This window comes from Rhea americana, unplaced genomic scaffold, assembly GCF_003343005.1.
Source record: "Rhea americana isolate MKP2758 unplaced genomic scaffold, rheAme1 scaffold_118, whole genome shotgun sequence".
NCBI lineage: Eukaryota > Metazoa > Chordata > Aves > Rheiformes > Rheidae > Rhea > Rhea americana.
This window is the reverse complement of record NW_028185239.1, coordinates 1,952,707-1,966,749: the sequence shown is the minus strand read 5'-3', so window position 1 is coordinate 1,966,749 and position 14,043 is coordinate 1,952,707. Positions and strand designations below refer to the sequence as shown.

The 14,043-nt window shown below is 37.6% G+C and overlaps 1 long non-coding RNA gene across 1 annotated transcript in view; it reads left to right on the top strand.

Moving 5' to 3' along the window:
- The first annotated feature begins 359 nt into the window (after window positions 1-359).
- The window catches only part of LOC146600702 (uncharacterized), a 252,906-nt gene continuing 239,222 nt past the window's right edge, over window positions 360-14,043 (top strand). Inside the window, exon 1 of the long non-coding RNA XR_014897576.1 lies at window positions 360-448. This is a non-coding gene — a long non-coding RNA (uncharacterized LOC146600702). The remainder of the gene's footprint in view (window positions 449-14,043) is intronic.

Here is a 14,043-nt window from a genome sequence, read left to right as displayed (position 1 = left end):
CCACACTGGCGCTTTCATGTGCACTGGCTGCAGCCCAGCTAGTCCATACCAAGACTGCCACGTTTCTGTGCTGACCGCTKGCTGCAGGCTCATGCCAGCATCTCTGAAACAGCTCTTGGAAGTGGTCCTGTGGATTACTCGTTTTGAGCAACATAGCCAAATTGGACACTGCAAAGCTGCTGGAATGGGGTGTTTGCAGTATGCTTCTGGAAGGGGATAAAGGCAAGTATATCATTATCCCTACAAAGCACTCAGGCAGCCTTGAGCAGCATATGCATCAAACTGGGAATTACTGAAGCGTGAATGCAACACTCATGTTGCACTGTCTCAGTGTGGAATCCCTGCAATCCAGCACCTGCCCCTTTGGAGACTTGGTAGCCTTATCTGACCTGGCTATAACTACTGCATTAGTGAAGATCAATTTCTTCTCTTGGAAACATCCAGCAAGGTTTGTTTCTTCACCCTTATGCCCTTAGGAAAAAAAAAGCAGCCTTTCAGCTGCCACTTTCAGTGTTCTCATGCAATGCAGGCTTTATTTGGCATGTAATTGGAAATGAAAGGTGAGAGAGTAAGAGCAAGGTTAGACTGAATATAAATGTAGTGCATCCAGATACAACAGCAAGCACATCGTAAACTGGTAAATAAAAAATAAAGGTGGGCCAAATTCACAATGAGAAGTTGTGCTCCGCAGATATTTTTGTGGCTTGGTTCCTGGGCTATCAGTTTTCTTTGAGTCCACAATTAGCACATACCATGACCTGGAGTAGTGGTTTTGGTCCTTATTCTCTTTCTTAAGCAGGGACCAGAAAGAAACATGCCTCCTTCCTCCTTCTTTGTCCCCAGGCAGTGCTTCTTACCTGTGTGTTTCTTGGCATGTTCTGGGAGATGTTCAGTAGCCAAAGAATATGGTCAACAGGAGGAATGTGAGGGGAATCTGGTTCCTATGCTYACACAGAAAAATCAGTTTATTTTGACATGGTTTTCAGACTCTTGGGTTCATGGAAACAAGTTAAATTTTCTTCCTTCTTCCTTTTCTTTCTATTTCAGGACAAAAATCAGAAGTTGAAATGTTGGCTTCTCCTGTGACACAGAGACTTTAAGTCACCTATCTTTGTACTTCATGCTAATGAATACTGAAATAGTTTGCAAGTAAATTGGAAAAAAAGATCTGAGTATTAGACATACAAACTCAACTGAAGTGATTAATGGGCCGTTATTTGTAACACAATGGAAGGCACAAAAACTAAACTAGCAATGATTTAAAATACTTTGCATATTGTATTGGATAACTTGAAAACATTGCAGCAAGAATTAAGCTCAAATTGTCCTGGCTGAAATGTTAAAGTGAATCTGACAGGTTGATTAATTTATTTGAGCTGTTTGAAGAACAGAATATTTGAACAGTGATTTTGAGAAAATAGAAGCAAGTTGGGTACATGGTGTAGCCTGTATTCCAGCACTGAGTGTGGTGGACAACCTCCTACACATTATGTAATAAATATTTGAATAGGAAAAAGGCAAGTATATTCGGTGCAGAAAACAAACTTGTCACTGGAAGAGTACTTCATTCTGTCTACTGATGTTGGATACAGCCTTGCGAAGAAACTCTGATTCAGCACAGGATTTTAAACATGTGCTTAAATTTCAGACATATGCTTGAGTCTTCTTGAGATTGATGAAGCATCATAATGTGCCTAGATCAAAGTAAACATTTAACTACTTTGAGGAGGAGGAGAAGGCAGGGGCACTTTTAAAAATTGGCTTTTGAGAAAGGGGACTATGAAACAATATTTTAAAGATTACCTAATAAGGATATGTGACAAAAATGTATTGGCTATATGGAGGAAGGAAAGGGTGTCAGCACTGCCAATATTTGATAAATCATTTTGTCTGTTGCTTTATTGACAACAGAACAGTGATAACTTCCTGAATACAACAGGAAATATTTTGTCTATTTTCATGTTTTTCTTTCRGATTTTTTAGCTATGATACAGTCCTGTGGCTTCCTGGACCCCCAGCCAGTGAAATACTAGTCTTTATTAGGAAACTACTGTATTTGCTTAATTTTTCTAAATTCCTTCATATTTTATTGCCAGAATGTTGTCAGGTACATAGTGCCTGAAAAGTTACTGCTTGCTTACCTGATTATATATGCTGTTAAGTTTACTTGGATGTGGACAGTTTAGTTGGGCCCAGAACACATAGATCTACACATTTCCAAGTTTAAGGTTCTATTCTGTTTTKTCTGTCTAGTCTGAACTCTTATARGAGATACATGAATATAAGTGTTGTCTTCCGATTCAGCTGAACTTCTGAAGTGTATTGAACTAGTCATCAGAAACTGCATATACCCAGTCCAATGGTCATTTTTTTATACTACATGGAAAGGCAAAGTTGACTTTCAGCTTCACATACACCTTAAGAATGCATTTATCTTTTTAATCCTGTGAAAGATTAGAAATGGAGTTAAGTCTGAAGATTGGTTTTGGAAGATTTCCCCAAAAGTTTATTCAATGCTGTGATTTCTCGTAATGCTTTTGATCAACACAGTTATTCTGAAGAGGAGAGAAAATGAGCCTGCAGCACTTCCAGATAACGTGTATGGTAAAGAAGACAAATTATTTCTGGGTGTTCTGTTTAAACATAAATTAAAAACCATCCCTCCCCCCAAAGCCTTACAATTAGACATACCATGAAACTGTGAGGCTAAACATTTTAAAGCGGTCAAAAGAAATATTTTATGCAGCTAGTCTGGAACTTACTGCTATATTATATGGCTGGGGAGGGGGAAGGGCAGAATTAAAAAAAATCGTGTGGATCATTTATCTAAAACATTATGAATACACATTACTGTGATGTTAGGGATGGGAGTTTAGAAAAAAAATCACAGGAATTTGGGTGAAGCATAAATTCTGATGCTTAAAAAATACCCCCAAAATACTGCCCCCCCCCCAAAAAAAGAACAAAAACCAATAAACAACTCAACCTCCTTGGTAGCACGAGCAGTTCCCTGGTGCAGAGAGAACAGAGGTCTCCTGCACCATGCTGTGTTACTTGCAGCACTCTTTAACAAGTAACTAACAGGAGAAGAGGGGCCCATTACAGAGAACTTAGTTTCCAGTAAAGAAAAAGCTTCATATAAGGATTGATGTTTCTTCGCCCCTGAAACTATTAATTAGCCTTGGACTTGAAGAAGACAGACGATTGCAGTTGAACCATTTTTATGCCTATAAATCTTATATAATCCTATTTTATGTTGCATCTGTCATTTTAGGTTGCTTTCTGGAATAAATGCAAACCTGTAGTCCAGGTTAGTCCTTGGAGTACATTGCATCYGAAGAAATAGGCTTCATTCCTGAAGTCTAATTGGATATGAGTATTTGATTATGACTTTGCTTATGACTTTGAAAGGGTCTGTTGATCTATGAAGTCCAAGTTGTAAAGCTGCTACGTAATAAGTTAATATCTTATCCTTGTAATACAAAGGTTTGTCTCAAACCATACATTGGGAAATGATAAAAACTTGTTGTTACAAAAAGGACATTGATTCTATTAATTCCTTTGTGGGTTCACATAGGACGAATAATAGGCTTTTATTGTAATGTTAAAGCCTGATCCTCTGAGATCAATGGCTGTTAGTGTGCTGAGCATCTTACGGGATCTGACTCTTAATTAAGTTATGTTAACATTTATCTCACTTGTAAATGATGCCAGTGGCCATTTATCTTCTATTTCTGCTTCCAATCTGGTGAAATRTGGAAAGTCTTTTTTTCCTGAAAAACTGCTTAAAAATAACATTTTGTGTTKCATTTGTTGGATTTGAACATTCAAATTATGTTTTTAATACCTTTATTTATTTATTATTGCTAGGATGATCATGATTGCACTTTGACTTCCRAAGTGAATTTCTGTGTCCCAAAAGTACAGGACAGGCTGTTGCTGGGAGCAGCTATCAGAGGATGTAGATTGCCTGGGTTCTGTTTCAAACTCTGTGACCTTGAACAAAGTCATGGAACCTCTCTGTGTCTCGCTTTAGTGATTCCTGTGATGAATACCAAGTTATACAGTAGCTAGCTCCCAGGGGTATGGAGCAGGCTTAATTAATGAGTTGGCAACGTGCTTTGAGATCCACTGATCTGACCTTTCTGCCTGTAGTATCAAAGTGCTTGTCCATGTCCTTATCCATGAGCAAATTGATTTCAGTGATCTCTTCCYGCTGTCTCTTCACCTTATCCTCTCAAGTTTGTCTGATGTGCTTCTGCCTGACTCATCTRCATGACCATTTCTTCTTTCTTCATTCCTCTATTGCCTTTACTCTCTCCACTCCATTAAGCACAAGCATCTTTATTTTCACCTGTATAACTAGCTATTCAGTGTCACTGACTCTATCAGGTTTAATTTTGTATGGCAAGATCAACACCTAACTTTCTGTGCAGAGGAAGTATGACCTTGAGCATTTTTCTCCCTACATCCTCCTTCATGACTTCTGTCTTACTACCCCTTAAACTCTGGAAGAGTTTTGTATGAATAGCTCCTCTGTGTGCTGCCCAGCTCCTCCCTTACATCCTTCCCTCTTTATCCTCTCTTGGGATTCAGTTCAGGAAATGCTGTTACCACAGGCTTACGTGTGGGAGTCATTACATCAGCTTGTAAGTTATGTGTATGTTAAAGAAATTTCATGGGCCGTGACTAAGATGTTAYAGGGTTTAGCCCTTAAATCTTCACYGGGAAACTTAYTCTGGCTAGGTTTTCGCATTTGTCTAGCTGAGATCTATTCCACTGTTGGCTAGGTGTGGCCACTGCGTCGACAGAGCAAGTGTGTCTTCTCAGATAGCTTGWGTTCTAGTCATCTGCTTATTCACCAGCATATTGGGAATGTAGTCTCTTTCTGTGACTTTGAAACATGCCTTCAAATGCAACAACTTGTCACATAAGGGAAAAATACTCACAGCACTAAGGTAATCATCTTCAATTCCCTGTGCAGAACATAGATTTTCCTGTTAGTGAGAAGAGTAAAAGAAAACTATTTTCCAAGTTTTATTAAGTATTTCTCACATGTTTGTATATGTGTAAGCTTTTACTAAAATGTAGTCAGAGGAAGAAATCTTTTAAGGGTTTATTTTCAAATGTAACTACAATGAATAAAATGCTCTTGAAGTTTAGGAAACAATACAGAATTATGCAGAACAGTTACCCAAAATTCAATCTGAGTGCCTATAATGCTAGCATTTATCCAAGCACAGCATCGATTGTTTGCACTGGAAGGAACTTGGAAAGTACTTGTAAAATGTATGTATTCAGTTAGTGTTCTTTGCTGTTCCAAACAAATGTTTCTRCCTATCCCATGCACAAACATAACTCTCCTAGAAAGTCTTCATCCGCGATACAAGTAATTATATCACAAGATGATTGCTACCTCAGAAAGAAGGCTTTTCACATGTAATGGAAAGAAGGAAAGACAGACTAAAAATACAGATGAAGGGAAGGAAGGTGAATTAGGAAGTATATAGCATGATTGTGAAGCCCAGTTGGCAGAATATGAGAAGTAAAAGCATATGTAAAACATTTATGAGAATGCATGACAAATGTTATTCAGCTACAAAACCTTCCATTAATTCTTCTAAAATGACAGAGCAAGGAGATATATTTGCAAACTTTCCAAATGTCTCATAAAATCATATCCTGAAATCAATGATATGTGTCCATATAAGTTACACTTTTGATGCAGCAAAAAATTAAGAAAGGCGAGATCTTACTTTTTAGTACTGCTGAGGCTGTGACAGCCTTTGTAGTTTTGGCTAAGAGATGTAGGTCTTTTACTGAAGACAGCAGAAACTTACTGTTTCATTTACTCTCATAGGCTAGATAAACAACAACTGGATTTGCCATTGGTGGYTGTTGGTGAGGTCTTAAAATGAAGTATCTTGAATTAATTCTGTTCATGCTGGCAGGGTGATGGTATAAACAAAGTTTTTGCCCWGTGCTATAGAGTAAGAGCTTGTTCTAGACCTTAGCCAGTTGAGAACTTATGCAGAGGTTGTATGAACAGTCAAGGAGCTGAGCGTGATCCATGAGCTACCAGCATAGTATAGATGCTTCCTTAAGGAACTGAAGCGACAGACTATAACTGAGCAGATATCCTTTAGGCATCTGGAAAACTTTTTGGTAGATTAATTCATTTATTCTAATAATAGGTTACAGAATGAAGTCGGCCATTTTGCCTGAGGAAATCTTGTACATCTCTAGGGAGCCCTATGAAGATCAACTGGGATCCATAGACGTGTAGAAGGCCTTCCTTGCAGAGGTCTTTGAAGCTTGAATTAGGGTAAAACCTGWTTGAGGGCCTAATGCAGGACTAAGAATTTGTGCAGCCATGCTGTGACACTTTGGCCTCACTTCTGTGGGGTGAATACCCACAAGTCTAGATTGCTTCTGTTGCCATCTCACTTAACAGTGGAAGAGTRACAAGTGAAATGGCTCATGTTTCTTGACACAAGTATAGCACAAATCACATATACTCTGTGCTTCTGAAGAAGACACTTGAGCTACAGAATATACATAAAAGGACTTAGGACGAAGTGCACAAGGCTGTGAATTAATGTCTTTAAGCCTGAAATGAATCCAGCAGAAACTATTATTTAGAATTTACTGGACTCAAAATTGCGAAACGAAAACCAATATTAATGTAAGTATGTGCTTGAACTGTGGAAAAGAAAAGGCAGGCCTGATTTACAGGATACATGAATCTAAATGTACAAGTATTTATTTTAGGAAAAAATAACCAGAAGGTTAAACAAGAAATTGGAAAGAGATTTACCTATAGTGTCAAGATTATTATCCTCTGAGACTTTTTTCAATAACAAATACTAATGAAGAATGAAAAAATTTTTGACAAAGGGCTATCGTAGCTGGGAAAACACTAGTTTTTACTAACTTGGAAAGAGCTGAAAAATGCTAAGTGGTATTGTAGGTAGGCAAGAGCCATATAACTCAGAGGGAAAAACAGTATTTTGACAAAATGAAAAAAAAAGTAAGAGTTTAAGCAATCTGGACTTGCTTTCAAGTAGCCAGATTGTATTTCCTGAATAATTGCTGTGGGATTGGGCTCTGTTTAGTTTAATTGGTAACGTGTGTTGAAGCCAGAGCTGAATGAACTATTTACAGCGAATAATTTATTTGATCAATGTTTTTCTCTTTTCTGTTCATGAATTATCCACAAACAGGTTTTTCCCCCACTAATTTGTTCATTATTCAAAATTACTCAGCAAATGCTTTGTGTAAATGCCTTTTTGAGTCTTTTTCTTTCTTTCTTTTCTTTTTTCTTTTTTTGGAAGATTATGTTTATAAAAGTAAAGTTTTTACAGTGGGGCTCAAGAAGCCTGAATGCTGGGTTTTTTTTGTTTGTTTGTTTGTTTGTTTTTTCCTGAGGGGAAAATAATCTGTGTACTATGAGTTATTTGCTATATTTGCTGGAAATGTGAATAGTGCAGAAGCTTTTCTTTTTAATCATAGAATTTCAGGTCAGAAAGGACTATTAGGTACTCTAATCTTTTTTATGGTGCAGATATAGGAGGAATACATCTAATTTCTCTGATATTAAGTCCAATAATTTGTGCTTAACTGAAGCAGAGTAGAACTTTATTTTAAAGCCTTTCAGACAGATGGCTTAAAAAGTGCTGTATGAAGGGGTTATTATTCTGTTTTCCCCTACAAGCTTATGTAACTATTTGATATTCATTATTTTTGCTGTGTGGGATTGTTTGTTGATGTGACGACTGAGTCTTTTGAAAGCAAAGAGGACATGAGAGCCTTCATGGTCAYGTGAAGCATTCTTTTACCAACCTTCCTATCTGTTTGTCCAGGTGTAGCTTTCCTACAAGCAACTTAGCAAAGAAAAAGAAAAATGGAATGAATATTCATGGAAAGCAAACAATGACCCTTGTGAATGCTGTCAAAGCAAATGTATGCTTTTAGTCAAATTAATGTTCATGAATTTTCCTTGCAGTATTTTCCCAGTGCTAGCCAAGAAAGACACTGTTAAATGTAAATTGTAGTGACAGTAATTTTTTAAAATTTGGAATAAGCCTTGTTACTCAGAAGGCAAGATAAGTGCATTTGTCATACACTATTAAGATGAAAAATGTAGTGCGATGCTGCCTTCCACTGCARTTTGGATTGGGGTCCATATGGGGTATGATGTTGTAGAAGAAAAAAACCACACTTTCTAGCAAAATCYGGTGGAAGTCTTGTCCACACAGGCTTGACGGAGCTGTTTTTATGAAGTGGAAATATCCAAGCTTCCAAAAAATACGCTGTTTAAGTGGAAAAGCTGCTCCCTACAGTACACTAGATCAAAACAAGGGATGCCTACTTTCTCTCAATGGTATGCTTGGTTAGATCTCCTGCCAGAAACCCACAAGCTCTCTAGTTCAAACTACAAGCTATCTCCATGGTGCAGGAGCAGCATTGTTGTACACAAGCAGGCTGTCCTTTCAGTTGATGTGAAACGAGCTGCATAGGCCAATGAGCCCAAGCAGCTTGGTTATGCAGTTCRACAGGTGGGCAGGCAGCTGATCCACCTAGCACAGCTGAACTGCATTAACTGGCTACTTGTAAGCATAAAGTCCACCCACTTAGAAAAGTGGTTTCACCTAGTGTATTTAATTTTGCTGCTGYAATGGGCTGTGGCCAGTATGAGGGTATCACTTGATAGCTGAGCTGTGTGGTGTTTGTGGTGGTGTGACCAAACCCTAAAATACCTGGTGCTCTGTGAGTGCTGTTCTAACCATCCCTCTTGCCGTTTTATACAGCCTGCGTGCCTTCACATCTAAATATACCGCCAGTGTCCAGTGGTGTTATCTTCTCAAACCTGCCTTTGAGAAGTGGTGATGCAATGGGCCTCATTTTGCAGGTGGTCAGTCAGTGCACACAGCAAGCACATGTAAACTCTGAAAATAAATTTGATACTTAATCCTTTTTGGTGCCTCTCAGATCAAGYAGCAAAGGCTTAGTAAGATTTCTACGAGCACGTGAGGTGTAAGTATCTTCAAAAATCTGCTTGTGATGGTTGGATTCCTCTTGCCTGCCTCTAGCAATTTCAAGGCTCAAACTGGTTATGTATTTCTTTCCTTGTCAGTGGAGGACGATCTGTTCAACTGTTTTAGGATGTGGGGAGGATGAATCTTTCCTCTAGTTTGCTGGAGGGACCTGTTTTTCTTCCCTGACTTTAGGGGGAACTAAATGACCAGTTTAGATTACACACAGCTGGCTTTTAGACTGCTAAAATGAAACGAAATGAATGTCACCCCAAATTATTTTGCCTCAGAATGGCTGTGTTGAAACAGTTAAAYTTAATGCATTAGCCAGTAGCCGTGCTTTCCCTCTCTCAGCTGAAGAAATAAGCACTTAGCTGTTTTTCTTAAGCAGAAAGRCCTGTGTCATACTGGAATGGAAGCAAAGAGGTGTTTTGTAATTCTCAAAGACTGGCTTTTTGTGGGTGTTTTAAAATATTGTGCTGAACCTTTAAGTTGTTAGGGGCATGATATGTTATTGAGACTGAATAAGACACACCTTACCTTGAGTGCATCATACTGAAATATAAATGCAGTATCTTGTGACAAGGGTAAGGTCTAGTCTACTCTCTATGTGCCCTGGAGAAGAAATTACTTGGAGCATCAAATTACTTTTTCCTTTTATTAAATCAAGTGTCTTGATTCTAAAAGCATTCCCCTGGCAAAGGAAGCTAGTAAGAATGAAGGAGTCCTGCATTCTGGAGTTGTCCCCATACAGTCCTGAATGAATACACAAGTAGTTCTTTACATGGTCTCTAAACCTTCTATTTTTCCTAGTCTCTGTCATTAGAAGATATTCCATCTCCAGTGGAGCAGTAGGAAGCCACTACACATCTTCAGATTAGGTGCCTTCAGGTGACAAGCTGTGTATGATGCTTTATGGAACATAGTTCCATTCTATAATGCTCAGATGTTCCAGCTGATTATAATCTCCAGACCTGCAGTTAAATTATTATCTTGATCAGAAATTTAATTGCTCTCACTTGTCTTGTTCTGTACGTGCTTTTGGCAGAATGACAACATTTTCTGTCACTGTTTCTCCATCTATTGAGTGATTCAAAATATGTCTATAAAATCAGAGGAAAACATATTAGTGGGGTGATGTTGCCCAATAAAGTGCTTCGTGCTCTTTTTTGATTTGATGGTAGTATAAGTGCACTTTAAATATTTTATATCATTCTTAGAACAAGTTGTGAATTTTAAAGCTATAGTTTTACACCTGGTGTGAAAGTAAGTTTGATCAGTGTTTAGATCCCAGATATCTTTTGGTATTTTTGCCTGCTTTTGCTTTTCAGCACAGATTTATAGTTTGTAACAGTCCCACTGGAGGTGAGATAGAAAACATATTTTCTTTCTACTGTAGATAAGGAGGAATATCATTTTACTAGGAATTTTATTTGTAATAATCAAGAATTGTCTTAGAAAGCAAAAAAAAGGGGGTTCAGAATCAAAGTTAGAGAGTTATGATCTAAGCTTACTAAAGCAGAGGGAAAAAATAAACCCAAACAAACATACAATCCAGAAAACTTGAGAAGTTTGAACATTTGGTATCACAGATTTTGAAACTTCTGAGAAATGTTGACTCCTAGTTTTAGTAAGCTAGAAACTGTTTTAAATGGCAGGACTGCATGTGACAAAACTTGTGCTCATTATGGTATTGAGTAGAGGAGGAACAATGCTAATGTTAAACTGTGATGTGAAAAGTCTGGATTTTTTAGCTTCTGAGGCAGATAAACTGTATGTTTTACAACAAATGTTTTTAATTCCAATAGCAAAAATATTTTTAACTGTTTAGTGGCTTGGAGCTTTTTTTGTCTGTTTCTGTTTATATAAATTTAGGACAAAAAGCAAGTAAGATGATGGGATATATTATAATGCCTGTTAAAACAAGAACAGCATGGAATGTAGATGGGAATTTGTAGATGTGAGGGCCCTAAAACAGAGTAGGTTAAACCAATTATATTCAATATATTTGAAGTGAAGCTAGAAAAACATGTATAACTACAATGCATATTATTATATCTAACTTATAGAAGTACTTCAKCTATATAGCTCCATTGGTTTAAAAGAGGAAGTTATCATTCTCTTGCAATAACTGCTTGAAAAATAAGCTTTCAAATTGGGATTTCCAAATGGAAATCTCCCTGAATTGTATATGAAGGAATAAAACAGCAAGTTCGAATGTAAACATTTCTTGCTGCCTCTTTTGGAAAGCTTCATAATCTGCCTGAAGGGAAAAAAAGATCTAATTCTTTGCTTGCTTTAAGTGTGGTGTCATAAAGAGATAGACAAGCTTAGCTAGTTTTGAATGAGTTGAGGTGAGTGGTGGAAGTGTTGTGGCTGTGTTAGCACAATGTCTTGTCTTGGAACAAGTCCTCTGCCTCTTGGCGAGGCCAATTAGCACCATCCAACCCTTCCTGTACCCGCCTGGTACCCAGTCTGGTTATCTCAAAGTAAGCTGGGCACATCTGCAGGGTGCTGTATGGCTTCACATAGAATCSTGAAATAAAAGCTGGGGAGCATATCATACCTTGAAGGACTTGAAATAGTCACATTGAAATAAGCTTTTAATTTTTCCTTCAGAAAAGGTCAGTAACTCCTGCTGTCCAAAACCAGGAGTTGAGTATCTTTTTGGGTCACAATCATCGCAATAACCACCAATTTTTAGATGTCATATACAAGAATATTGTAAATCAATTTAAAGTGATAGTAATTAAACAACTTCATAATTTAGTTTATAATGTAACAGGTGCATCAGTACCACAGGGAATGTGTTAAACTTTCCATACRTTTTATGTTTCCAGGGCAGAGTTAGGCCCTGGAATCTACTTCTCTGTAATGTGTTTCAACATGGATGCACTCTGGGAAAAATAAAARTTCCCAGTGTGTTGATGGCTTTATACTACTACTTATAATTGCCCAGATGTAGTTCTTCTGCTTGTGTTTTCAGAYCCTCAGTGATCCCTTCCCTCGTTTGCATATCTCCCCTTTTGTTTTAGGAAAGTGAAAACTGGCAAAGAAATAGATTTAGATTTCTTCCTTGGCAGTACAGAGCATACTAGAAGATGACAGAGAGTCAAGCCTTCTCATCCCTTTACCTTTATTTTCAACCTCTTTTGGGTAATTTGATCCCATCTGACACTTCTGACACTTCTTGATGCATAAATTGGCTTTTCACAGGGTAGCACTTCTCCATTGTGATTGACAGGGAGATCTGTTGCTGTCAGCATGGATTTTCTCCAGCTGTTCCTCCTGTCGGTAYTTCTTTACCCTATGCTCTGACTTACAACAGTTTTCAGTTCTCTACTGTGTTATTTCCCTCTAGAGAATCTTCTTCCACTTCTGTCTTCCCTCTTTTCCACTCCATCTTCCCTGTTTTGCCTCTCTTTCTCATCTTTCCAGATTTACTTTAAATTTCCTATTCTTTCTTCCTTTTACTAAACTCTTAGCCCTTCTGCTCTTTATTAGCCTGGAGAGATTACATGGTGTCACTTGGTACTTATGTTTTCTGATCTCTTTTCTGCATAGAGACTGCACAGAGACTTCACTGCAGGGCTTCTGATTGGCTTTCTAATCTGTATTTTGTCAAGCTAATTTTTTTCTAATGTTAATGAGAACAATGGAAAAATCCTCTTACTGGGAATTTTTATCAGGGCTCTTTGAGTCATGTCCTCAGTTTCTAACCTCACAAACTGGGAGGTGAAGAGGGGAAGTCTTTGCCTGATGGAGGTGTCCTTTTATTGAATTTAGAATTGTCAGTACATGCGATTAGATCATCAATCTCACTGTCTTTCCCCAAGTTTTCTGAGAAAGGTGAGATTGAAATTCTAAAATTGTCCAGCTCCGGGACTCCTGAAACATATATATAAGGTTCTTTAGCCTTCTTTTATGAAACAAAGTTTTATCTCAAAACTCCAAAGTTTAAGCTTCCATTCCAATAATAGGAAAATAAAAAAGACCCCCCAAGTGATCCTTATTATTTTTCTCCGGTGTTGTTTGAGTTGTGACTTTTTAAGCATTTCTGTTCAATCTTATTTTTGACTGAGTTCCAGAGAGAAGGTCTGTGAGCAGAAAGGAAAATAACTTCACATTAAGTTGAGGAGAAGGAGTATCAAGTGTTTTGAATCCAAAGCAGTGTAAATGGTGTTAAATTRTGTTTCTGGTGAATGATTATTATCTTAAGCCTTGCTGGAGCTTATGTTTTATAAAACAAGGTAAATAAAAAGAGTTAGCAACCTGTRAATTGCTTATTATTAACTTCATGTTTATATGGCAGCTTCTATGAAAACTGCAGCTAAAAGAATATACTTTGGGGAGAATATTTAAAGGAATTATTTGAAATGAGCTAGGGTATTTTGTTTTTAGAAAGATGTAATGAATACAGACAATTTCTGGAAGAAAACTTGAATTAATCTTCAGGGAAATGGGGCTGCATTAAGACTTTGCACACAGTGCATTGTTCCAACCATATAAGTTGATTTGAGGGTCATCTGTAAGAAGAAAGGCAAATCTTAGTGCAATAAAGTAGCTGGTCTGAACACAATGGCGTACTAAAAATGTTTAGTAATTTGGACTTAGGTTTACAAATGCACTTCAGGGATCTAGGGGGGTCCATTTCTTGTTAATTTCTCAAACTTAAAGGAAATCTTTGTGACTGTGGCTCCCTTGCCATAACAGATTTGGACAAATATTTTTACAGTACTAGAACAAGAGAAGAACTGTCACCCAAGATCACAAAATTTCTCACTCCTTATGCAATATCTGTCCATAATGAAAAATTAGATTTAATAGCATAGCTTTTCTACAGGCAGAGTACCAATCACATATGTGATCCTGTGGCATTTACTAGACAGCATGTTGTCCAGTAGTTGATGATCTGTTCATATTGACTTTGTCATTGGCACTTGATGTCTTATGTCTGTACTGATCTGACTGAATGCAAGATATTCTGTAAGCAAACTATTGCAATGGA